The sequence below is a fragment of the Octopus bimaculoides genome, chromosome 21, assembly GCF_046866305.1.
Source record: "Octopus bimaculoides isolate indiv1 chromosome 21, ASM4686630v1, whole genome shotgun sequence".
In the NCBI taxonomy this organism is placed as follows: domain Eukaryota; kingdom Metazoa; phylum Mollusca; class Cephalopoda; order Octopoda; family Octopodidae; genus Octopus; species Octopus bimaculoides.
The window spans coordinates 21764365-21790775 of NC_142948.1; positions in this window are offsets into that span (position 1 = coordinate 21764365).

Here is a 26411-nt window from a genome sequence, read left to right on the forward strand (position 1 = left end):
TCTGCAGCTGATTATTCTTCTTCTACCAGAGCTGTTTTTGTTGCATTATAGGCACCATTAAAATCAGTTAATTTCCTCCGTATATATATCTCATTTTCGAGAGCAAAGTGCAGAGGACAGTGACGACTTTAGTGCGTTTGTCTCATGCTGCAGACGGTTAGTTGCCGAAAATGCCAATCTTTCTAGACAGCACTGGTTTTACCATGAGTTTGTCGTAGCCAGATTTCTTTTCTTTCACAACAAAATGCAATAATCAAACGCCATATCGGATAAAATGGCTTTTAAATATATTTCTAGAGATTTCTTCACTATGTTTTGTATAGTTATTTAGAAGGACATTATTGAAAAGTAGTTTCAAATTTTCTGAATTGTTAAATTTCTATTTTCTATTGCAGAAGCCGTGACATTTTGCCCGATCAATTTAACTATATGCTACATTAACGAATGCGTTTCTACAAGGAGGAATATATATTGACTTAAGAGTGAGAGAGGTGACCTAAAGAATGTGTGTATAGATGTGACAGGTTGTGATACGTAGAAATGCAAAATATGAAGTAAAGCCCAGCTGAAATATATTTAAATTTTATTGACTACAGTCTGACGTGCAGCAAAGATTTCTCGGATAACACAAATCGGGTAAGAGAAGAATGGAGATTTAAAGATGGTCAACACATGTTTGAAAGGAAAATAGAATTTTCTCATTTTCCGTAAATGCCTCGCGCATCAATTCACATGTTTGTTCCGACCAACCGATTAACGCGAGCTACCAGTAAAATTGTTTTTACTGATTTCCGATGAAGATAGCTATGCGTTCGAGTCAGCGAGACTGTTGTCCCTCTTGGCATGTTTTTAAGAGGGGATCAATACTATTTGCCATATATTCACTAGTTGAGTGAATGGTGTCTTCAGCCGACTATTAAGTTCTCGTCTTACGCAAAACTTTGTACTTCACCATAAACAGCAGTGGAAATGAATTGTAGGTGAAAATATCTGGCATACGTGGTTGAAATGATATGCCGTAATATTATTCCCCATCACTGCTTGAAATACTTTCTCACGTAATAGCTCCGGCTGGGCGGATAACGTGCGCAATGTGTGAGTAATTGTTTACGTATCTCCAAAAGTAGGCGTCGCCCACCAGCAGCTCAGGCATGTCTCCCTTGTTTCTGTTTCGGAAAGGACTAATGGGTGTGCAAAACATCCCGTTGTCCAGTCGGGGACCTCTGCAGCTGATTATTCTTCTTCTACCAGAGCTGTTTTTGTTGCATTATAGGCACCATTAAAATCAGTTAATTTCCTCCGTATATATATCTCATTTTCGAGAGCAAAGTGCAGAGGACGGTGACGACTTTAGTGGGTTTGTCTCATGCTGCAGACGGTTAGTTGCCGAAAATGCCAATCTTTCTAGACAGCACTAGTTCTACCACGAGTTTGTCATAGCCAGATTTCTTTTCTTTCACAACAAAATGCAATAATCAAACGCCATATCGGATAAAATGGCTTTTAAATATATTTCTAGAGATTTCTTCACTATGTTTTGTATAGTTATTTAGAAGGACATTATTGAAAAGTAGTTTCAAATTTTCTGAATTGTTAAATTTCTATTTTCTATTGCAGAAGCCGTGACATTTTGCCCGATCAATTTAACTATATGCTACATTAACGAATGCGTTTCTACAAGGAGGAATATATATTGTCTTAAGAGTGAGAGAGGTGACCTAAAGAATGTGTGTATAGATGTGACAGGTTGTGGTACGTAGAAATGCAAAATATGAAGTAAAGACCAGCTGAAATATATTTAAATTTTATTGACTACAGTCTGACGTGCAGCAAAGATTTCTCGGCTAACACAAATCGGGTAAGAGAAGAATGGAGATTTAAAGATGGTCAACACATGTTTGAAAGGAAAATAAAATTTTCTCATTTTCCGTAAATGCCTCGCGCATCAATTCACATGTTTGTTCCGACCAACCGATTAACGCGAGCTACCAGTAAAATTGTTTTTACTGATTTCCGATGAAGATAGCTATGCGTCCGAGTCAGCGAGACTGTTGTCCCTCTTGGCATGTTTTTAAGAGGGGATCAATACTATTTGCCATATATTCACTAGTTGAGTGAATGGTGTCTTCAGCCGACTATTAAGTTCTCGTCTTACGCAAAACTTTGTACTTCACCATAAACAGCAGTGGAAATGAATTGTAGGTGAAAATATCTGGCATACGTGGTTGAAATGATATGCCGTAATATTATTCCCCATCACTGCTTGAAATACTTTCTCACGTAATAGCTCCGGCTGGGCGGATAACGTGCGCAATGTGTGAGTAATTGTTTACGTATCTCCAAAAGTAGGCGTCGCCCACCAGCAGCTCAGGCATGTCTCCCTTGTATCTGTTTCGGAAAGGACTAATGGGTGTGCAAAACATCCCGTTGTCCAGTCGGGGACCTCTGCAGCTGATTATTCTTCTTCTACCAGAGCTGTTTTTGTTGCATTATAGGCACCATTAAAATCAGTTAATTTCCTCCGTATATATATCTCATTTTCGAGAGCAAAGTGCTGAGGACAGTGACGACTTTAGTGCGTTTGTCTCATGCTGCAGACGGTTAGTTGCCGAAAATGCCAATCTTTCTAGACAGCACTGGTTTTACCACGAGTTTGTCGTAGCCAGATTTCTTTTCTTTCACAACAAAATGCAATAATCAAACGCCATATCGGATAAAATGGCTTTTAAATATATTTCTAGAGATTTCTTCACCATGTTTTGTATAGTTATTTAGAAGGACATTATTGAAAAGTAGTTTTAAATTTTCTGAATTGTTAAATTTCTATTTTCTATTGCAGAAGCCGTGACATTTTGCCCGATCAATTTAACTATATGCTACATTAACGAATGCGTTTCTACAAGGAGGAATATATATTGTCTTAAGAGTGAGAGAGGTGACCTAAAGAATGTGTGTATAGATGTGACAGGTTGTGGTACGTAGAAATGCAAAATATGAAGTAAAGACCAGCTGAAATATATTTAAATTTTATTGACTACAGTCTGACGTGCAGCAAAGATTTCTCGGCTAACACAAATCGGGTAAGAGAAGAATGGAGATTTAAAGATGGTCAACACATGTTTGAAAGGAAAATAGAATTTTCTCATTTTCCGTAAATGCCTCGCGCATCAATTCACATGTTTGTTCCGACCAACCGATTAACGCGAGCTACCAGTAAAATTGTTTTTACTGATTTCCGATGAAGATAGCTATGCGTCCGAGTCAGCGAGACTGTTGTCCCTCTTGGCATGTTTTTAAGAGGGGATCAATACTATTTGCCATATATTCACTAGTTGAGTGAATGGTGTCTTCAGCCGACTATTAAGTTCTCGTCTTACGCAAAACTTTGTACTTCACCATAAACAGCAGTGGAAATGAATTGTAGGTGAAAATATCTGGCATACGTGGTTGAAATGATATGCCGTAATATTATTCCCCATCACTGCTTGAAATACTTTCTCACGTAATAGCTCCGGCTGGGCGGATAACGTGCGCAATGTGTGAGTAATTGTTTACGTATCTCCAAAAGTAGGCGTCGCCCACCAGCAGCTCAGGCATGTCTCCCTTGTATCTGTTTCGGAAAGGACTAATGGGTGTGCAAAACATCCCGTTGTCCAGTCGGGGACCTCTGCAGCTGATTATTCTTCTTCTACCAGAGCTGTTTTTGTTGCATTATAGGCACCATTAAAATCAGTTAATTTCCTCCGTATATATATCTCATTTTCGAGAGCAAAGTGCAGAGGACGGTGACGACTTTAGTGCGTTTGTCTCATGCTGCAGACGGTTAGTTGCCGAAAATGCCAATCTTTCTAGACAGCACTAGTTCTACCACGAGTTTGTCATAGCCAGATTTCTTTTCTTTCACAACAAAATGCAATAATCAAACGCCATATCGGATAAAATGGCTTTTAAATATATTTCTAGAGATTTCTTCACTATGTTTTGTATAGTTATTTAGAAGGACATTATTGAAAAGTAGTTTCAAATTTTCTGAATTGTTAAATTTCTATTTTCTATTGCAGAAGCCGTGACATTTTGCCCGATCAATTTAACTATATGCTACATTAACGAATGCGTTTCTACAAGGAGGAATATATATTGTCTTAAGAGTGAGAGAGGTGACCTAAAGAATGTGTGTATAGATGTGACAGGTTGTGGTACGTAGAAATGCAAAATATGAAGTAAAGACCAGCTGAAATATATTTAAATTTTATTAACTACAGTCTGACGTGCAGCAAAGATTTCTCGGCTAACACAAATCGGGTAAGAGAAGAATGGAGATTTAAAGATGGTCAACACATGTTTGAAAGGAAAATAAAATTTTCTCATTTTCCGTAAATGCCTCGCGCATCAATTCACATGTTTGTTCCGACCAACCGATTAACGCGAGCTACCAGTAAAATTGTTTTTACTGATTTCCGATGAAGATAGCTATGCGTCCGAGTCAGCGAGACTGTTGTCCCTCTTGGCATGTTTTTAAGAGGGGATCAATACTATTTGCCATATATTCACTAGTTGAGTGAATGGTGTCTTCAGCCGACTATTAAGTTCTCGTCTTACGCAAAACTTTGTACTTCACCATAAACAGCAGTGGAAATGAATTGTAGGTGAAAATATCTGGCATACGTGGTTGAAATGATATGCCGTAATATTATTCCCCATCACTGCTTGAAATACTTTCTCACGTAATAGCTCCGGCTGGGCGGATAACGTGCGCAATGTGTGAGTAATTGTTTACGTATCTCCAAAAGTAGGCGTCGCCCACCAGCAGCTCAGGCATGTCTCCCTTGTATCTGTTTCGTAAAGGACTAATGGGTGTGCAAAACATCCCGTTGTCCAGTCGGGGACCTCTGCAGCTGATTATTCTTCTTCTACCAGAGCTGTTTTTGTTGCATTATAGGCACCATTAAAATCAGTTAATTTCCTCCGTATATATATCTCATTTTCGAGAGCAAAGTGCTGAGGACAGTGACGACTTTAGTGCGTTTGACTCATGCTGCAGACGGTTAGTTGCCGAAAATGCCAATCTTTCTAGACAGCACTGGTTTTACCACGAGTTTGTCGTAGCCAGATTTCTTTTCTTTCACAACAAAATGCAATAATCAAACGCCATATCGGATAAAATGGCTTTTAAATATATTTCTAGAGATTTCTTCACCCTGTTTTGTATAGTTATTTAGAAGGACATTATTGAAAAGTAGTTTTAAATTTTCTGAATTGTTAAATTTCTATTTTCTATTGCAGAAGCCGTGACATTTTGCCCGATCAATTTAACTATATGCTACATTAACGAATGCGTTTCTACAAGGAGGAATATATATTGTCTTAAGAGTGAGAGAGGTGACCTAAAGAATGTGTGTATAGATGTGACAGGTTGTGATACGTAGAAATGCAAAATATGAAGTAAAGCCCAGCTGAAATATATTTAAATTTTATTGACTACAGTCTGACGTGCAGCAAAGATTTCTCGGATAACACAAATCGGGTAAGAGAAGAATGGAGATTTAAAGATGGTCAACACATGTTTGAAAGGAAAATAGAATTTTCTCATTTTCCGTAAATGCCTCGCGCATCAATTCACATGTTTGTTCCGACCAACCGATTAACGCGAGCTACCAGTAAAATTGTTTTTACTGATTTCCGATGAAGATAGCTATGCGTTCGAGTCAGCGAGACTGTTGTCCCTCTTGGCATGTTTTTAAGAGGGGATCAATACTATTTGCCATATATTCACTAGTTGAGTGAATGGTGTCTTCAGCCGACTATTAAGTTCTCGTCTTACGCAAAACTTTGTACTTCACCATAAACAGCAGTGGAAATGAATTGTAGGTGAAAATATCTGGCATACGTGGTTGAAATGATATGCCGTAATATTATTCCCCATCACTGCTTGAAATACTTTCTCACGTAATAGCTCCGGCTGGGCGGATAACGTGCGCAATGTGTGAGTAATTGTTTACGTATCTCCAAAAGTAGGCGTCGCCCACCAGCAGCTCAGGCATGTCTCCCTTGTATCTGTTTCGGAAAGGACTAATGGGTGTGCAAAACATCCCGTTGTCCAGTCGGGGACCTCTGCAGCTGATTATTCTTCTTCTACCAGAGCTGTTTTTGTTGCATTATAGGCACCATTAAAATCAGTTAATTTCCTCCGTATATATATCTCATTTTCGAGAGCAAAGTGCAGAGGACGGTGACGACTTTAGTGCGTTTGTCTCATGCTGCAGACGGTTAGTTGCCGAAAATGCCAATCTTTCTAGACAGCACTAGTTCTACCACGAGTTTGTCATAGCCAGATTTCTTTTCTTTCACAACAAAATGCAATAATCAAACGCCATATCGGACAAAATGGCTTTTAAATATATTTCTAGAGATTTCTTCACTATGTTTTGTATAGTTATTTAGAAGGACATTATTGAAAAGTAGTTTCAAATTTTCTGAATTGTTAAATTTCTATTTTCTATTGCAGAAGCCGTGACATTTTGCCCGATCAATTTAACTATATGCTACATTAACGAATGCGTTTCTACAAGGAGGAATATATATTGTCTTAAGATTGAGAGAGGTGACCTAAAGAATGTGTGTATAGATGTGACAGGTTGTGGTACGTAGAAATGCAAAATATGAAGTAAAGACCAGCTGAAATATATTTAAATTTTATTGACTACAGTCTGACGTGCAGCAAAGATTTCTCGGCTAACACAAATCGGGTAAGAGAAGAATGGAGATTTAAAGATGGTCAACACATGTTTGAAAGGAAAATAGAATTTTCTCATTTTCCGTAAATGCCTCGCGCATCAATTCACATGTTTGTTCCGACCAACCGATTAACGCGAGCTACCAGTAAAATTGTTTTTACTGATTTCCGATGAAGATAGCTATGCGTTCGAGTCAGCGAGACTGTTGTCCCTCTTGGCATGTTTTTAAGAGGGGATCAATACTATTTGCCATATATTCACTAGTTGAGTGAATGGTGTCTTCAGCCGACTATTAAGTTCTCGTCTTACGCAAAACTTTGTACTTCACCATAAACAGCAGTGGAAATGAATTGTAGGTGAAAATATCTGGCATACGTGGTTGAAATGATATGCCGTAATATTATTCCCCATCACTGCTTGAAATACTTTCTCACGTAATAGCTCCGGCTGGGCGGATAACGTGCGCAATGTGTGAGTAATTGTTTACGTATCTCCAAAAGTAGGCGTCGCCCACCAGCAGCTCAGGCATGTCTCCCTTGTATCTGTTTCGGAAAGGACTAATGGGTGTGCAAAACATCCCGTTGTCCAGTCGGGGACCTCTGCAGCTGATTATTCTTCTTCTACCAGAGCTGTTTTTGTTGCATTATAGGCACCATTAAAATCAGTTAATTTCCTCCGTATATATATCTCATTTTCGAGAGCAAAGTGCTGAGGACAGTGACGACTTTAGTGCGTTTGTCTCATGCTGCAGACGGTTAGTTGCCGAAAATGCCAATCTTTCTAGACAGCACTGGTTTTACCACGAGTTTGTCGTAGCCAGATTTCTTTTCTTTCACAACAAAATGCAATAATCAAACGCCATATCGGATAAAATGGCTTTTAAATATATTTCTAGAGATTTCTTCACCATGTTTTGTATAGTTATTTAGAAGGACATTATTGAAAAGTAGTTTTAAATTTTCTGAATTGTTAAATTTCTATTTTCTATTGCAGAAGCCGTGACATTTTGCCCGATCAATTTAACTATATGCTACATTAACGAATGCGTTTCTACAAGGAGGAATATATATTGTCTTAAGAGTGAGAGAGGTGACCTAAAGAATGTGTGTATAGATGTGACAGGTTGTGGTACGTAGAAATGCAAAATATGAAGTAAAGACCAGCTGAAATATATTTAAATTTTATTGACTACAGTCTGACGTGCAGCAAAGATTTCTCGGCTAACACAAATCGGGTAAGAGAAGAATGGAGATTTAAAGATGGTCAACACATGTTTGAAAGGAAAATAGAATTTTCTCATTTTCCGTAAATGCCTCGCGCATCAATTCACATGTTTGTTCCGACCAACCGATTAACGCGAGCTACCAGTAAAATTGTTTTTACTGATTTCCGATGAAGATAGCTATGCGTCCGAGTCAGCGAGACTGTTGTCCCTCTTGGCATGTTTTTAAGAGGGGATCAATACTATTTGCCATATATTCACTAGTTGAGTGAATGGTGTCTTCAGCCGACTATTAAGTTCTCGTCTTACGCAAAACTTTGTACTTCACCATAAACAGCAGTGGAAATGAATTGTAGGTGAAAATATCTGGCATACGTGGTTGAAATGATATGCCGTAATATTATTCCCCATCACTGCTTGAAATACTTTCTCACGTAATAGCTCCGGCTGGGCGGATAACGTGCGCAATGTGTGAGTAATTGTTTACGTATCTCCAAAAGTAGGCGTCGCCCACCAGCAGCTCAGGCATGTCTCCCTTGTATCTGTTTCGGAAAGGACTAATGGGTGTGCAAAACATCCCGTTGTCCAGTCGGGGACCTCTGCAGCTGATTATTCTTCTTCTACCAGAGCTGTTTTTGTTGCATTATAGGCACCATTAAAATCAGTTAATTTCCTCCGTATATATATCTCATTTTCGAGAGCAAAGTGCAGAGGACGGTGACGACTTTAGTGCGTTTGTCTCATGCTGCAGACGGTTAGTTGCCGAAAATGCCAATCTTTCTAGACAGCACTAGTTCTACCACGAGTTTGTCATAGCCAGATTTCTTTTCTTTCACAACAAAATGCAATAATCAAACGCCATATCGGATAAAATGGCTTTTAAATATATTTCTAGAGATTTCTTCACTATGTTTTGTATAGTTATTTAGAAGGACATTATTGAAAAGTAGTTTCAAATTTTCTGAATTGTTAAATTTCTATTTTCTATTGCAGAAGCCGTGACATTTTGCCCGATCAATTTAACTATATGCTACATTAACGAATGCGTTTCTACAAGGAGGAATATATATTGTCTTAAGAGTGAGAGAGGTGACCTAAAGAATGTGTGTATAGATGTGACAGGTTGTGGTACGTAGAAATGCAAAATATGAAGTAAAGACCAGCTGAAATATATTTAAATTTTATTAACTACAGTCTGACGTGCAGCAAAGATTTCTCGGCTAACACAAATCGGGTAAGAGAAGAATGGAGATTTAAAGATGGTCAACACATGTTTGAAAGGAAAATAAAATTTTCTCATTTTCCGTAAATGCCTCGCGCATCAATTCACATGTTTGTTCCGACCAACCGATTAACGCGAGCTACCAGTAAAATTGTTTTTACTGATTTCCGATGAAGATAGCTATGCGTCCGAGTCAGCGAGACTGTTGTCCCTCTTGGCATGTTTTTAAGAGGGGATCAATACTATTTGCCATATATTCACTAGTTGAGTGAATGGTGTCTTCAGCCGACTATTAAGTTCTCGTCTTACGCAAAACTTTGTACTTCACCATAAACAGCAGTGGAAATGAATTGTAGGTGAAAATATCTGGCATACGTGGTTGAAATGATATGCCGTAATATTATTCCCCATCACTGCTTGAAATACTTTCTCACGTAATAGCTCCGGCTGGGCGGATAACGTGCGCAATGTGTGAGTAATTGTTTACGTATCTCCAAAAGTAGGCGTCGCCCACCAGCAGCTCAGGCATGTCTCCCTTGTATCTGTTTCGTAAAGGACTAATGGGTGTGCAAAACATCCCGTTGTCCAGTCGGGGACCTCTGCAGCTGATTATTCTTCTTCTACCAGAGCTGTTTTTGTTGCATTATAGGCACCATTAAAATCAGTTAATTTCCTCCGTATATATATCTCATTTTCGAGAGCAAAGTGCTGAGGACAGTGACGACTTTAGTGCGTTTGACTCATGCTGCAGACGGTTAGTTGCCGAAAATGCCAATCTTTCTAGACAGCACTGGTTTTACCACGAGTTTGTCGTAGCCAGATTTCTTTTCTTTCACAACAAAATGCAATAATCAAACGCCATATCGGATAAAATGGCTTTTAAATATATTTCTAGAGATTTCTTCACCCTGTTTTGTATAGTTATTTAGAAGGACATTATTGAAAAGTAGTTTTAAATTTTCTGAATTGTTAAATTTCTATTTTCTATTGCAGAAGCCGTGACATTTTGCCCGATCAATTTAACTATATGCTACATTAACGAATGCGTTTCTACAAGGAGGAATATATATTGTCTTAAGAGTGAGAGAGGTGACCTAAAGAATGTGTGTATAGATGTGACAGGTTGTGATACGTAGAAATGCAAAATATGAAGTAAAGCCCAGCTGAAATATATTTAAATTTTATTGACTACAGTCTGACGTGCAGCAAAGATTTCTCGGATAACACAAATCGGGTAAGAGAAGAATGGAGATTTAAAGATGGTCAACACATGTTTGAAAGGAAAATAGAATTTTCTCATTTTCCGTAAATGCCTCGCGCATCAATTCACATGTTTGTTCCGACCAACCGATTAACGCGAGCTACCAGTAAAATTGTTTTTACTGATTTCCGATGAAGATAGCTATGCGTTCGAGTCAGCGAGACTGTTGTCCCTCTTGGCATGTTTTTAAGAGGGGATCAATACTATTTGCCATATATTCACTAGTTGAGTGAATGGTGTCTTCAGCCGACTATTAAGTTCTCGTCTTACGCAAAACTTTGTACTTCACCATAAACAGCAGTGGAAATGAATTGTAGGTGAAAATATCTGGCATACGTGGTTGAAATGATATGCCGTAATATTATTCCCCATCACTGCTTGAAATACTTTCTCACGTAATAGCTCCGGCTGGGCGGATAACGTGCGCAATGTGTGAGTAATTGTTTACGTATCTCCAAAAGTAGGCGTCGCCCACCAGCAGCTCAGGCATGTCTCCCTTGTATCTGTTTCGGAAAGGACTAATGGGTGTGCAAAACATCCCGTTGTCCAGTCGGGGACCTCTGCAGCTGATTATTCTTCTTCTACCAGAGCTGTTTTTGTTGCATTATAGGCACCATTAAAATCAGTTAATTTCCTCCGTATATATATCTCATTTTCGAGAGCAAAGTGCAGAGGACGGTGACGACTTTAGTGCGTTTGTCTCATGCTGCAGACGGTTAGTTGCCGAAAATGCCAATCTTTCTAGACAGCACTAGTTCTACCACGAGTTTGTCATAGCCAGATTTCTTTTCTTTCACAACAAAATGCAATAATCAAACGCCATATCGGACAAAATGGCTTTTAAATATATTTCTAGAGATTTCTTCACTATGTTTTGTATAGTTATTTAGAAGGACATTATTGAAAAGTAGTTTCAAATTTTCTGAATTGTTAAATTTCTATTTTCTATTGCAGAAGCCGTGACATTTTGCCCGATCAATTTAACTATATGCTACATTAACGAATGCGTTTCTACAAGGAGGAATATATATTGTCTTAAGATTGAGAGAGGTGACCTAAAGAATGTGTGTATAGATGTGACAGGTTGTGGTACGTAGAAATGCAAAATATGAAGTAAAGACCAGCTGAAATATATTTAAATTTTATTGACTACAGTCTGACGTGCAGCAAAGATTTCTCGGCTAACACAAATCGGGTAAGAGAAGAATGGAGATTTAAAGATGGTCAACACATGTTTGAAAGGAAAATAGAATTTTCTCATTTTCCGTAAATGCCTCGCGCATCAATTCACATGTTTGTTCCGACCAACCGATTAACGCGAGCTACCAGTAAAATTGTTTTTACTGATTTCCGATGAAGATAGCTATGCGTTCGAGTCAGCGAGACTGTTGTCCCTCTTGGCATGTTTTTAAGAGGGGATCAATACTATTTGCCATATATTCACTAGTTGAGTGAATGGTGTCTTCAGCCGACTATTAAGTTCTCGTCTTACGCAAAACTTTGTACTTCACCATAAACAGCAGTGGAAATGAATTGTAGGTGAAAATATCTGGCATACGTGGTTGAAATGATATGCCGTAATAATATTCCCCATCACTGCTTGAAATACTTTCTCAAGTAATAGCTCCGGCTGGGCGGATAACGTGCGCAATGTGTGAGTAATTGTTTACGTATCTCCAAAAGTAGGCGTCGCCCACCAGCAGCTCAGGCATGTCTCCCTTGTATCTGTTTCGGAAAGGACTAATGGGTGTGCAAAACATCCCGTTGTCCAGTCGGGGACCTCTGCAGCTGATTATTCTTCTTCTACCAGAGCTGTTTTTGTTGCATTATAGGCACCATTAAAATCAGTTAATTTCCTCCGTATATATATCTCATTTTCGAGAGCAAAGTGCAGAGGACGGTGACGACTTTAGTGCGTTTGTCTCATGCTGCAGACGGTTAGTTGCCGAAAATGCCAATCTTTCTAGACAGCACTAGTTCTACCACGAGTTTGTCATAGCCAGATTTCTTTTCTTTCACAACAAAATGCAATAATCAAACGCCATATCGGATAAAATGGCTTTTAAATATATTTCTAGAGATTTCTTCACTATGTTTTGTATAGTTATTTAGAAGGACATTATTGAAAAGTAGTTTCAAATTTTCTGAATTGTTAAATTTCTATTTTCTATTGCAGAAGCCGTGACATTTTGCCCGATCAATTTAACTATATGCTACATTAACGAATGCGTTTCTACAAGGAGGAATATATATTGTCTTAAGAGTGAGAGAGGTGACCTAAAGAATGTGTGTATAGATGTGACAGGTTGTGGTACGTAGAAATGCAAAATATGAAGTAAAGACCAGCTGAAATATATTTAAATTTTATTGACTACAGTCTGACGTGCAGCAAAGATTTCTCGGCTAACACAAATCGGGTAAGAGAAGAATGGAGATTTAAAGATGGTCAACACATGTTTGAAAGGAAAATAGAATTTTCTCATTTTCCGTAAATGCCTCGCGCATCAATTCACATGTTTGTTCCGACCAACCGATTAACGCGAGCTACCAGTAAAATTGTTTTTACTGATTTCCGATGAAGATAGCTATGCGTCCGAGTCAGCGAGACTGTTGTCCCTCTTGGCATGTTTTTAAGAGGGGATCAATACTATTTGCCATATATTCACTAGTTGAGTGAATGGTGTCTTCAGCCGACTATTAAGTTCTCGTCTTACGCAAAACTTTGTACTTCACCATAAACAGCAGTGGAAATGAATTGTAGGTGAAAATATCTGGCATACGTGGTTGAAATGATATGCCGTAATATTATTCCCCATCACTGCTTGAAATACTTTCTCACGTAATAGCTCCGGCTGGGCGGATAACGTGCGCAATGTGTGAGTAATTGTTTACGTATCTCCAAAAGTAGGCGTCGCCCACCAGCAGCTCAGGCATGTCTCCCTTGTATCTGTTTCGGAAAGGACTAATGGATGTGCAAAACATCCCGTTGTCCAGTCGGGGACCTCTGCAGCTGATTATTCTTCTTCTACCAGAGCTGTTTTTGTTGCATTATAGGCACCATTAAAATCAGTTAATTTCCTCCGTATATATATCTCATTTTCGAGAGCAAAGTTCAGAGGACAGTGACGACTTTAGTGCGTTTGTCTCATGCTGCAGACGGTTAGTTGCCGAAAATGCCAATCTTTCTAGACAGCACTGGTTTTACCATGAGTTTGTCGTAGCCAGATTTCTTTTCTTTCACAACAAAATGCAATAATCAAACGCCATATCGGATAAAATGGATTTTAAATATATTTCTAGAGATTTCTTCACTATGTTTTGTATAGTTATTTAGAAGGACATTATTGAAAAGTAGTTTCAAATTTTCTGAATTGTTAAATTTCTATTTTCTATTGCAGAAGCCGTGACATTTTGCCCGATCAATTTAACTATATGCTACATTAACGAATGCGTTTCTACAAGGAGGAATATATATTGTCTTAAGAGTGAGAGAGGTGACCTAAAGAATGTGTGTATAGATGTGACAGGTTGTGGTACGTAGAAATGCAAAATATGAAGTAAAGACCAGCTGAAATATATTTAAATTTTATTGACTACAGTCTGACGTGCAGCAAAGATTTCTCGGCTACCACAAATCGGGTAAGAGAAGAATGGAGATTTAAAGATGGTCAACACATGTTTGAAAGGAAAATAAAATTTTCTCATTTTCCGTAAATGCCTCGCGCATCAATTCACATGTTTGTTCCGACCAACCGATTAACGCGAGCTACCAGTAAAATTGTTTTTACTGATTTCCGATGAAGATAGCTATGCGTCCGAGTCAGCGAGACTGTTGTCCCTCTTGGCATGTTTTTAAGAGGGGATCAATACTATTTGCCATATATTCACTAGTTGAGTGAATGGTGTCTTCAGCCGACTATTAAGTTCTCGTCTTACGCAAAACTTTGTACTTCACCATAAACAGCAGTGGAAATGAATTGTAGGTGAAAATATCTGGCATACGTGGTTGAAATGATATGCCGTAATATTATTCCCCATCACTGCTTGAAATACTTTCTCACGTAATAGCTCCGGCTGGGCGGATAACGTGCGCAATGTGTGAGTAATTGTTTACGTATCTCCAAAAGTAGGCGTCGCCCACCAGCAGCTCAGGCATGTCTCCCTTGTATCTGTTTCGGAAAGGACTAATGGGTGTGCAAAACATCCCGTTGTCCAGTCGGGGACCTCTGCAGCTGATTATTCTTCTTCTACCAGAGCTGTTTTTGTTGCATTATAGGCACCATTAAAATCAGTTAATTTCCTCCGTATATATATCTCATTTTCGAGAGCAAAGTGCAGAGGACGGTGACGACTTTAGTGCGTTTGTCTCATGCTGCAGACGGTTAGTTGCCGAAAATGCCAATCTTTCTAGACAGCACTAGTTCTACCACGAGTTTGTCATAGCCAGATTTCTTTTCTTTCACAACAAAATGCAATAATCAAACGCCATATCGGATAAAATGGCTTTTAAATATATTTCTAGAGATTTCTTCACTATGTTTTGTATAGTTATTTAGAAGGACATTATTGAAAAGTAGTTTCAAATTTTCTGAATTGTTAAATTTCTATTTTCTATTGCAGAAGCCGTGACATTTTGCCCGATCAATTTAACTATATGCTACATTAACGAATGCGTTTCTACAAGGAGGAATATATATTGACTTAAGAGTGAGAGAGGTGACCTAAAGAATGTGTGTATAGATGTGACAGGTTGTGATACGTAGAAATGCAAAATATGAAGTAAAGCCCAGCTGAAATATATTTAAATTTTATTGACTACAGTCTGACGTGCAGCAAAGATTTCTCGGATAACACAAATCGGGTAAGAGAAGAATGGAGATTTAAAGATGGTCAACACATGTTTGAAAGGAAAATAAAGTTTTCTCATTTTCCGTAAATGCCTCGCGCATCAATTCACATGTTTGTTCCGACCAACCGATTAACGCGAGCTACCAGTAAAATTGTTTTTACTGATTTCCGATGAAGATAGCTATGCGTCCGAGTCAGCGAGACTGTTGTCCCTCTTGGCATGTTTTTAAGAGGGGATCAATACTATTTGCCATATATTCACTAGTTGAGTGAATGGTGTCTTCAGCCGACTATTAAGTTCTCGTCTTACGCAAAACTTTGTACTTCACCATAAACAGCAGTGGAAATGAATTGTAGGTGAAAATATCTGGCATACGTGGTTGAAATGATATGCCGTAATATTATTCCCCATCACTGCTTGAAATACTTTCTCACGTAATAGCTCCGGCTGGGCGGATAACGTGCGCAATGTGTGAGTAATTGTTTACGTATCTCCAAAAGTAGGCGTCGCCCACCAGCAGCTCAGGCATGTCTCCCTTGTATCTGTTTCGGAAAGGACTAATGGGTGTGCAAAACATCCCGTTGTCCAGTCGGGGACCTCTGCAGCTGATTATTCTTCTTCTACCAGAGCTGTTTTTGTTGCATTATAGGCACCATTAAAATCAGTTAATTTCCTCCGTATATATATCTCATTTTCGAGAGCAAAGTGCAGAGGACGGTGACGACTTTAGTGCGTTTGTCTCATGCTGCAGACGGTTAGTTGCCGAAAATGCCAATCTTTCTAGACAGCACTAGTTCTACCACGAGTTTGTCATAGCCAGATTTCTTTTCTTTCACAACAAAATGCAATAATCAAACGCCATATCGGATAAAATGGCTTTTAAATATATTTCTAGAGATTTCTTCACTATGTTTTGTATAGTTATTTAGAAGGACATTATTGAAAAGTAGTTTCAAATTTTCTGAATTGTTAAATTTCTATTTTCTATTGCAGAAGCCGTGACATTTTGCCCGATCAATTTAACTATATGCTACATTAACGAATGCGTTTCTACAAGGAGGAATATATATTGTCTTAAGAGTGAGAGAGGTGACCTAAAGAATGTGTGTATAGATGTGACAGGTTGTGGTACGTAGAAATGCAAAATATGAAGTAAAGACCAGCTGAAATATATTTAAATTTTATTGACTACAGTCTGACGTGCAGCAAAGATTTCTCGGCTAACACAAATCGGGTAAGAGAAGAATGGAGATTTAAAGATGGTCAACACATGTTTGAAAGGAAAATAGAATTTTCTCATTTTCCGTAAATGCCTCGCGCATCAATTCACATGTTTGTTCCGACCAACCGATTAACGCGAGCTACCAGTAAAATTGTTTTTACTGATTTCCGATGAAGATAGCTATGCGTCCGAGTCAGCGAGACTGTTGTCCCTCTTGGCATGTTTTTAAGAGGGGATCAATACTATTTGCCATATATTCACTAGTTGAGTGAATGGTGTCTTCAGCCGACTATTAAGTTCTCGCCTTACGCAAAACTTTGTTCTTCACCATAAACAGCAGTGGAAATGAATTGTAGGTGAAAATATCTGGCATACGTGGTTGAAATGATATGCCGTAATATTATTCCCCATCACTGCTTGAAATACTTTCTCACGTAATAGCTCCGGCTGGGCGGATAACGTGCGCAATGTGTGAGTAATTGTTTACGTATCTCCAAAAGTAGGCGTCGCCCACCAGCAGCTCAGGCATGTCTCCCTTGTATCTGTTTCGTAAAGGACTAATGGGTGTGCAAAACATCCCGTTGTCCAGTCGGGGACCTCTGCAGCTGATTATTCTTCTTCTACCAGAGCTGTTTTTGTTGCATTATAGGCACCATTAAAATCAGTTAATTTCCTCCGTATATATATCTCATTTTCGAGAGCAAAGTGCAGAGGACGGTGACGACTTTAGTGCGTTTGTCTCATGCTGCAGACGGTTAGTTGCCGAAAATGCCAATCTTTCTAGACAGCACTAGTTCTACCACGAGTTTGTCATAGCCAGATTTCTTTTCTTTCACAACAAAATGCAATAATCAAACGCCATATCGGATAAAATGGCTTTTAATTATATTTCTAGAGATTTCTTCACCATGTTTTGTATAGTTATTTAGAAGGACATTATTGAAAAGTAGTTTTAAATTTTCTGAATTGTTAAATTTCTATTTTCTATTGCAGAAGCCGTGACATTTTGCCTGATCAATTTAACTATATGCTACATTAACGAATGCATTTCTATAAGGAGGAATATATATTGTCTTAAGAATGAGAGAGGTGACCTAATGAATGTGTGTATAGATGTGACAGGTTGTGATACGTAGAAATGCAAAATATGAAGTAAAATATTCGTGAAGTAAAAGTTAACTGACCTTGAGGGCTGGAAGCTATCTGAGTATTGGAGACGACTTACCTGTCTCAATGACTCCCGGCGGCTATCAAATTGTCCACCTACTTATGTACAATAAATGTGTTGTGGTTGTGTGAAATAATGTTACACAAATGTATATAGATGACTGTTTCGATTCCGAGAACCTATCTTACACAAGCGGGGTCTCGATTTCCAACTCTTTCTAACCATTACAGATGAGATAACTGGGCTGCCTTATGCGATGTAGGCTGAGCGTTACGAACCAGTCGGGGCTGCAGTTATGCGATTCTTTGGAGACCATACACATACGAGAAGAACATAATGTTTACAGTATATATATATATATATATATATATATATATATATATATATATATATATATATATATATATATATATATATGTGTGTGTGTGTGTGTGTGTGTGTGTGTGTGTGTGTGTGTGTGTGTGTATTCTATTTATGTATCATCTAGGCGTGCCCCTACGCAAAATGTATGAAACAAACAAAGAAGAAAAAGATGGGAAAAAAAATCCCCTAGCTAACCTACTTTGTATCTAAAACAGTGTATTCGGGTTAAATTTGACGATGTTTATGTTTCCTGTCTTCAGGAACATCTTGATGTATTGGTGAATAGTCAACCGCATTGGAGAGCATGAAGATTAAAGTTTTAGTTGAGAAAAAACGAGCTGACATGGGGTACTGAAAGCCATCTGAATATTGGAAAAGAGCTACATGTATAATAAGTTACCTGTATAATAAGAGTTACCTGTATGGTATCAAAGCGTCGATACCATAGCTGCTGCTCAATGCTCTATGAACATTGAAAAAGCTGTAAGATGTGTGACATCGGATAGCTGCAACGGTAACTACGAAGCTGTGGTCAACAGGAAGGGTCACGACCGGCATTCTAACTGCGTCCGCCTGCTCGAGTTCGTGCCCACGTCTTTGACGAGGGCCTTAGGCTCAATTCAGACGGCTCTGTGGAGCTGCTGGAGACTGTGGTCAATCCCTGGCTGGAGAGGATTGCTGCTGGAAGACCATATTTGTGACAGCAGGATTCGGCTCCTTGCTGGGTTATTTGTCGGGAGCCTCATGGGCCTAGGGGCCCAATTCTAATCCACGGACACTTGTTTGTAGTCAGTAAATAAAGACCATATTTGTGGCAGCATATGGAAGACCATATTTGTGGCAGCAGGATTTGGCTCCAGAAAAAATCAAAGTGTTTGTCGGAGAATTTCTACCAGCCCCAATTTCTGGCCTCGGATTGTAACCCCATGGATTACCATGAGAAGCTCGCATTTGAGAAAGATACCAACCGCACTTCCTACAACACCAAAGCTGAGCTGGTGACTAAGATCAAGGAAGTATTGGAAGATCTTCACAAGGACACATAAGTGTTACGAATGGCCCAAAATGTGAAATGGCAGCAACATATGACAAATGAATGCCTTTATGGTGACCTGCCGAAAGTTAGCGAGAAGATCAGGCAATGACGGCTGCGAATATCTGGTCTCTGCGTGCGCCACTCTGCACTGGAAGCCATCCGAATTAGTATTGCGAACCCACTTCACGGTGATGTAAGAGGAAAACATTGTCACACTTACACTGAGAACTTGATTGCAGACTCTGGACTGGAATGAATCCAGGATCTAGAAGCAATGATGAAGGACAGAGAAATGTGGCGGGTGGACTTTGTTGCTATGGCCCGGGCTGGAACCCCTCTTCAGTAATAGTAGGGACACTGTGTAAGCAATAAGGACTCTATGGCCCAGTGCACAGATTTGCTTACAGCCTATAATGCCGTTAAGGCAACCCTGGTTACAATACACCATAGTCAGCTCAAGGCGCCCTCTACAGGACTGGTGGATACATTGTAAACCCGTTAGTTCCCATCGAAACAAGATACAAAGAGAGAGACATGGGGATGCTGGGCCATTTATCGGGAGCCTCATGGGCCTAGGGGCCCAATTCTAATCCAAAGACGCTGTTGATTGTAGTCAGTAAATAAAGACTATGCACCAGGATCCGGAGCCGTCTTGAAGCAGGGATGGAAGGTAAAGCCGGTTACTCTGAGTAATCAGTAATCTCCCCGCCATAATCTCTGTATTCTCATCTCCTGTTATGCAAACCGTCAAATTTAAGCCGAACACCCTGCATGTTTCCCTACGTTAGTCTAAGGGAACGTCCACCGTGTGAGTGTAGATAGTTTTCGAAACCGATACGGGCTGCTTCAAGAATGTGTGTGCGTGTGGGTGTATGTGTGTGGGTGCGTGTGTGGGTTTATGTGTGTGGTTGTGTGTTTTTGTTTTTAAGTAGAATCAAGTGCTTACCTATCTTAGAAGTCGGTCAAAATTTCGCAATGCTATACGGATTATAGATATGGCTCTCTATAAACCCGATGTTGGTGTCTGCCAGAGCATAGAAGAAATGAAAAGAGAAGGAAAATCATGCCCTTATTTAGAAGAAAAATAGCAAATTATGATGTCATAATAAAAGCGTATCAAAATTTTCAGTCGAATTTATGCAAAGAAATGAAATTTATCAATATTTTTTATCTCCCTTTAATTTGCTGACGTGAAAAATCAGTATTGAAATGACGTCATAAAATATATTTTTCAAATTTTACAAAATGTCTTCCTTCAAGAAAATATTGTAATTTAAAAACAAAGATCTTTTGTTATTTACTGTGAAAACATTTATTTATATATAAATCATTTATTTATATAAAAAACACTTATTTTTGCGGATTAACATCCGCACGATTACTTAACCCTAACACTAACCCTAAACCATAACCTTAAACCCTAACCCTAAAACCCTAACCCTGACCCTAAACCATAACCTTAAACCCTAACCCTAAACCCTAACCCTGACCCTAAAACTGTAACCGTAACACTAACCCTAACCCGGTAATCTTCAAGTTTAGGAAGTTAAAAAAAGAAAACAAAAAATATTCAAGGGAAATAACTGAACGACTTACCAGTATTGTCCGTACTACTCTGAAATGTGTTTTCTTTTAGCTGTTTATAAATAAATCACACACGTGTTTTTTTTTGTTTTTTTACACACGCGCTTTTTTTTCGAAAACAGCATGCGACAGAAGGAGAGAACTTTGTCGATGGAAATGATAATGAAATTCAACAGATATTAGATATTTATTCAAGGGTCACCATGCAGTTCTAGAAATTAACCTACTCAACATTATAAACGTCAGAAATGGCAGCCAAAAAATAAACGAATGTTTTTTTCTTTTGAGGTTGAATTCCGCCATAGAAATTCATGTAAATAAGATGAAAATAAGGTAATCTTCAAGTTTAGGGAGGTAAAAAACAGTAAATAAAAATATTCCGGTCTTCCACGAGGCATTTTCGATCTCTCAGTTAACTTCAATCAAATCACGTGTGTGATTTATTTATAAACAGAGTAGTACGGATAATACTGGTAAGACAGTAAGACGTTCAGTTACTTCACTTGATTTTTATTTACTTTTTTTCTATCCCTAAACTTGAAGACTACCCCCTCACCGTAACCCTAAAACCCTAACCCTAACACCCTAGTGAAAATCGTGCGGGTGTTAATATGAAAAATTACCCACATTTGTAATGAAGTTCAGTGATTTTGCAATGTTTTGTCCTGTCGGTCAAACTAAAGCGTGAATGTTCTGAGACGCCTTACGGGAGTCAAGAAACAAAAGGAAAATAGTGTAATAGATGCTTTTAAAAAGAAGAAAGGATTTTATCCCTTATATGCATACTGTTCAGTATCTATGCGTTGAATAAAATCTATCTTTCTACTTGTACTACAATACATTTCAGCGCTTCGAAAAACAAACTTGTTTGTTTACATACAGCGTAACTAAAAGGAAAGTTTAATCTATGACTTTGTATGCATAAGAGAAAGTAGGAGTTATCGTTCGTAAACGTTCATAAGAGAATGTAGGAGTTGAGAGGATTTGTAAAGGTCGTAGAAAGAGGAAATTTAGGTTTTATTAGCGGGGGGAGGGGGGGAATGTTATTTTGCGCAGTTTAATGGATTTTATTGGTAACTGTGATTGATTTTGACGGAAAAAATGACGCAGTTACCTAGGTTATGGTATTTAGAATATTAATTCCGATTGTTTCATTCAAGAAATTTGGAATTGTGTAAATGTATGAATTGTATACACACACATACACACACACTCACAAACTCAGCTATATATATATATATATATATATATATATATATATATATATATATATACCCTACTCGTTTCGTTTCATCATCGCATATATATGTGTGTGTGCGAGTGAGTCTTCGTGTCTGTGTTCGTTCTCCTTACCACCACCACAACCAACACTACCACCATCATCATCATCATTAATACCCACCTCCCGGATTTCTCTCTCCCAGCAACCCACTAAGACTTCGACCTTAGTTATGTTGTCCAAGTTAGACCTTAAAAACACCGATCTAACCAGTCTGGAAGAAAGTAAAGAAGGAAGAAACGCACGTTCACTTATCCTCTGAACTAAGTTTTCTTTTTTTATATCACCTATCACTTAACGCATGCGCATAAGTGTAATTCCGTGAAATATTCACGCTTATTTACGTGGCAGATATGTGCAATTTAATTAAAGGTTGTATCACATGTATGGCGATATTTTTTTTGTTTATGGGGAAAATAGAAAAATAAGAGTGAATACTTATTTTATGAGTGCTATGTATTAAGTCTATAAAATTGTGCACAAAGTATATAAAGAGTGTAAAGTGCATTAAGTAATCATAGTATTCCAATTTCTTTCATTTTTCAATGAGTAGCAGACGAGCGACTGTTTTTCCATACAGACACAACACAAGCTACGCTTTCAGGATTTTTGGACAAAGTTTTCAGACATAATCTCCGTGAAATATTCACGGGTCCCGCTAGTAGAAGTAATAATAAACTTTATTTCTTGTACCTTGACTGGTTAGATTCGAACAAAAATAAATGAGATTGCTCACTCTCGAGAGCACGTAGAGGTGCGTGGCTCAGTGGTTAGGGTGTTGGACTGATGATTGTAAGATTGTGGATCGATTTGTGGGCAAAATACTTCATTTCACGTTGTTCCAGTCCAAAAACGAATAATCCTGCGACGGACTGGCGTCCTGTCTAGGCGAGGAATTAATACGCTGGGAAACCGACCCTTGTGAGTAATCATGACTTGAGAAGGCAATTTTTTTCTTTTCTCCCGAAAGTATTACTTACCTGGTTTACATGTGAGCTGCAATCGTAAAACGTAAACAAACCTCGGACTTGTGATAGAAACATGGAAGCAAAACCTCTGATTCCAGAAATTCTTGTATTTTATATGAGAGCAATCAATAAAAGTTACATTGGTTCACACAAGCTGGAATCTCTAGACTGTTATTTATCAAAGAGAAGTGCAGTCAAACGTAGCTGTGAAGTTGTGTTTACTCAATCACGTGGTGTCCGATGTAGATATTTTCCAAAGCCGAAAATTGCTTATAACTGCGTAAAAACCAATTGAATTGAAATATTTTGTGAATTAAAGCACTCTTATAGTAATGTATTTAATCGTGAGACCACTCCAATTTCAGCTCAATTCGACCCAATTGCAATTTTTCAAGGTTTTCCAAGGAGCTTAATATCTACGTCTCAGCAAGTTGCCGCTATCTTGAATATATTTACGTGTTAATGTATGTATTTAATGTATGTATATATGTATGTATGTATGTATGTATGTATGTATGTATGTATGTATGTATGTATGTTTGTATGTATGTATGTATGTACGTATGCATGTATGTACGTATGCATGTATGTACGCATGTATATGTGTGTGTGTGTGTGTGTGTGTGTGTGTGCGTGCTTGTGTTCGTTGCCCACCACGGCTTTACAAACGGTGCTAGCTTGTTTACTTCCCTATAACTTAGCGGTTCAGCAAAAGTAACCGATAGAATAAGTACTTAAAAAGCTTTAAAAAATCCTAGGGTCGCTTCGCTCGACTAAAACCCTTCAAGGAGATGCTTCAGCATGGCCGCAATCCAGACTTTTGTTGTTTTTGCTTTTTGATTCGCCTATGCATGTATGTGTATATGAACATTAATATGAATCTATGTATACATATGCGCGTATATCTGCATATGCCGATGTATATGTTGATGTGTGCGTGTATGTGTGTGTATATATGTTAGGTCGATGTTTTTCACTTAAAAAAAAAACAAAAAAATTCTCAACAGTGTATGTGCACTTTTAACACTTGTTTGTTCTAGAACCAATGATGATAATATGATGACGATGATATACACATTTATACATATACCTAAACACATACACACACACACATACACACACACACATACACACATATACACCCACACATACATACATACATACATACATGCATACATAGATGCATATATACATACATATACATACATATGTTTATGAATGTATGTACGCATGCATATAGAATGTTTACGTTTATTGTCAAGTGCATGTTTGTATAATAAACATGGATATGTTTATCACTTCTATTTAAAAACACATTCAATCACACATGTATGTGTATGTGCGTGCCTGTGCGTGTCCGTGTTTGTGTGTGTATATATGTATGTATGTATGTATGTATATGTGTGTGTATATATGTATGTATGTATGTATGTATGTATGTATGTGTGTTGATATGCATACACGTATGTATGTATGTATGTATGTATGTATATGTATGTCTTTCATGTATTTTGTACTCATTTGTCTCTTTCGTCCAACCCACAACTCCCGTTAATCCCCAAAATTCCTCTCTACGCCCTCCAACGCCACTCTTTCCACAATGTACCCCTGTCATTGCCCACCACTCTGCTCCCTGCTATGATTCAATCTGTATTTATTTACACACACAAACTCACACAAAAACACGCATTCACGCATATACACACAGCCACACGCACGCACACAGACACACACATACAGACACACACACAGACACACACACTCCCGAAGTTCTATTTTTGTTAATTATCAATATATTACCCATCCTTGTATTGCAGTCAGAGATAGAACAGCTAAATAATAAACAAAGTAAAAATAAACAACAAATAAACAAGAAAAACAAAACCCACGTAAAACTAGAACCGCAGTTCCTGGGGTGCAGAAAATGGACTCTATTCAAAAATTTAAAAGGCTGTAGTGTAGAATGTACAATATAATTAATTATATTCATCTTTCAAAAGTGTGAAGGCGCGTGGCCTTGTGGTTAGACCATTGCACGGTCGCGTTTTCAATTCTCTGAGAAGCCAGTGCGTTCTGTTCTTGAGAAAAATACTTCATTTCACGTTGCTCCAGTTCACTCAGCTGTAAGTAACTCTGCGATGGACTGGCGTTACGTTTATAGAGGATGTTATGATCTCAATCACTTGTATACCGTAGAAACTGGGTAACCAGCGCTATAGGTTCGAGAACTCGAGACAGTACCTAATTCTCTCTTTTCAAAAGAGAGATAAAATCGAGTTGAATAAACATTTTGAGTACATCAGTCCTTTTGAAATATTTGTGGTCTGAGGGGAAGTTCATTTGGATACCGGGCCATTGGTGAGGGGAAAGGGTGGGAACCACTGGTCTATGTAGTCGCTCGTCTTGTTAGAAACTGCAGCCAAACGCCCTCAAATCACATCTTACTTTCCTGCTAACAATAAACATCCCATTAACTTGTGTAATCTCATTATAATGGGTGATCATGGTTGGACGGTCTTAGGTCGTACACTAGTGTCTCCCAAAGGAAGATCACATATATAATGTATAGGTGCAGGCGTGGCTGTGTGGTAGGAAGCTTGCTTCTCTACCACATGGTTCTGGGTTCAGTGCCACTGTGTGACACATTGGGCAAATGTTTTCTACTATAGTGTCGGGTCGATCAAAACCTTGTGAGTGGATTTGGTAGACAGAAACTGAAAGATGCCCATCTCCTCCCGTTCTTCCTTCTGTTGTTCTTCGCCTCTCCCCTTCACTACTATATCTCTCTCTTTTCCTCCTTGTCTCTCGTTGCTCACCTATATTCTATTTCCTCCCCTTTTTTTCTCCCTCTACTACTCTTTCTCCTTACCCCTCGCTGGTCACATGTGTCCGGCTACTACTTCCTTTCCTATCTTGGCTACTGCCAAGCTCGCACGAACTTTCTTCTTCTCTCTTCTTTTAAGTTCGTCACATCACAGCGTTCAGTATACATATATATATTTTTCACGTCTGGCCTAAAAGGCCTTCTTGTTTATTTTCACTGTTTCGTTTTCCTGTCTTGTTTTCTGTTCGCCACTACATTCCTCCGCACTACAAATTTAATTTGTTTCCGCGGGAAGAGCCATTCTAACAATGCGTTCTGCCCTAACTCTTCGAAACCCTTAGTTTTAGAATGGTGGCAGCTGATGAAGGAAATGTTCTCTATGTGGCCTGTGTGTTTTCTGTGCTCTGTTTATGTTCTGTTTCTCATTTTGTCCACGTTTTTTCGTAACGTCCTGTACCCAGATATGCATCTATATATACATGTAGATGTAGGTATGCACATACATGTACGTATATATGCTTATACTCACATATTATTTGTGTATATATATATATATATATATATATATATATATATATATATATATATATATATATATATATATATATAGTTAAAACTTACTGTATTATACATATACGTATATATACATGTACGTATGTATCTATGTATGTGTGTCTTT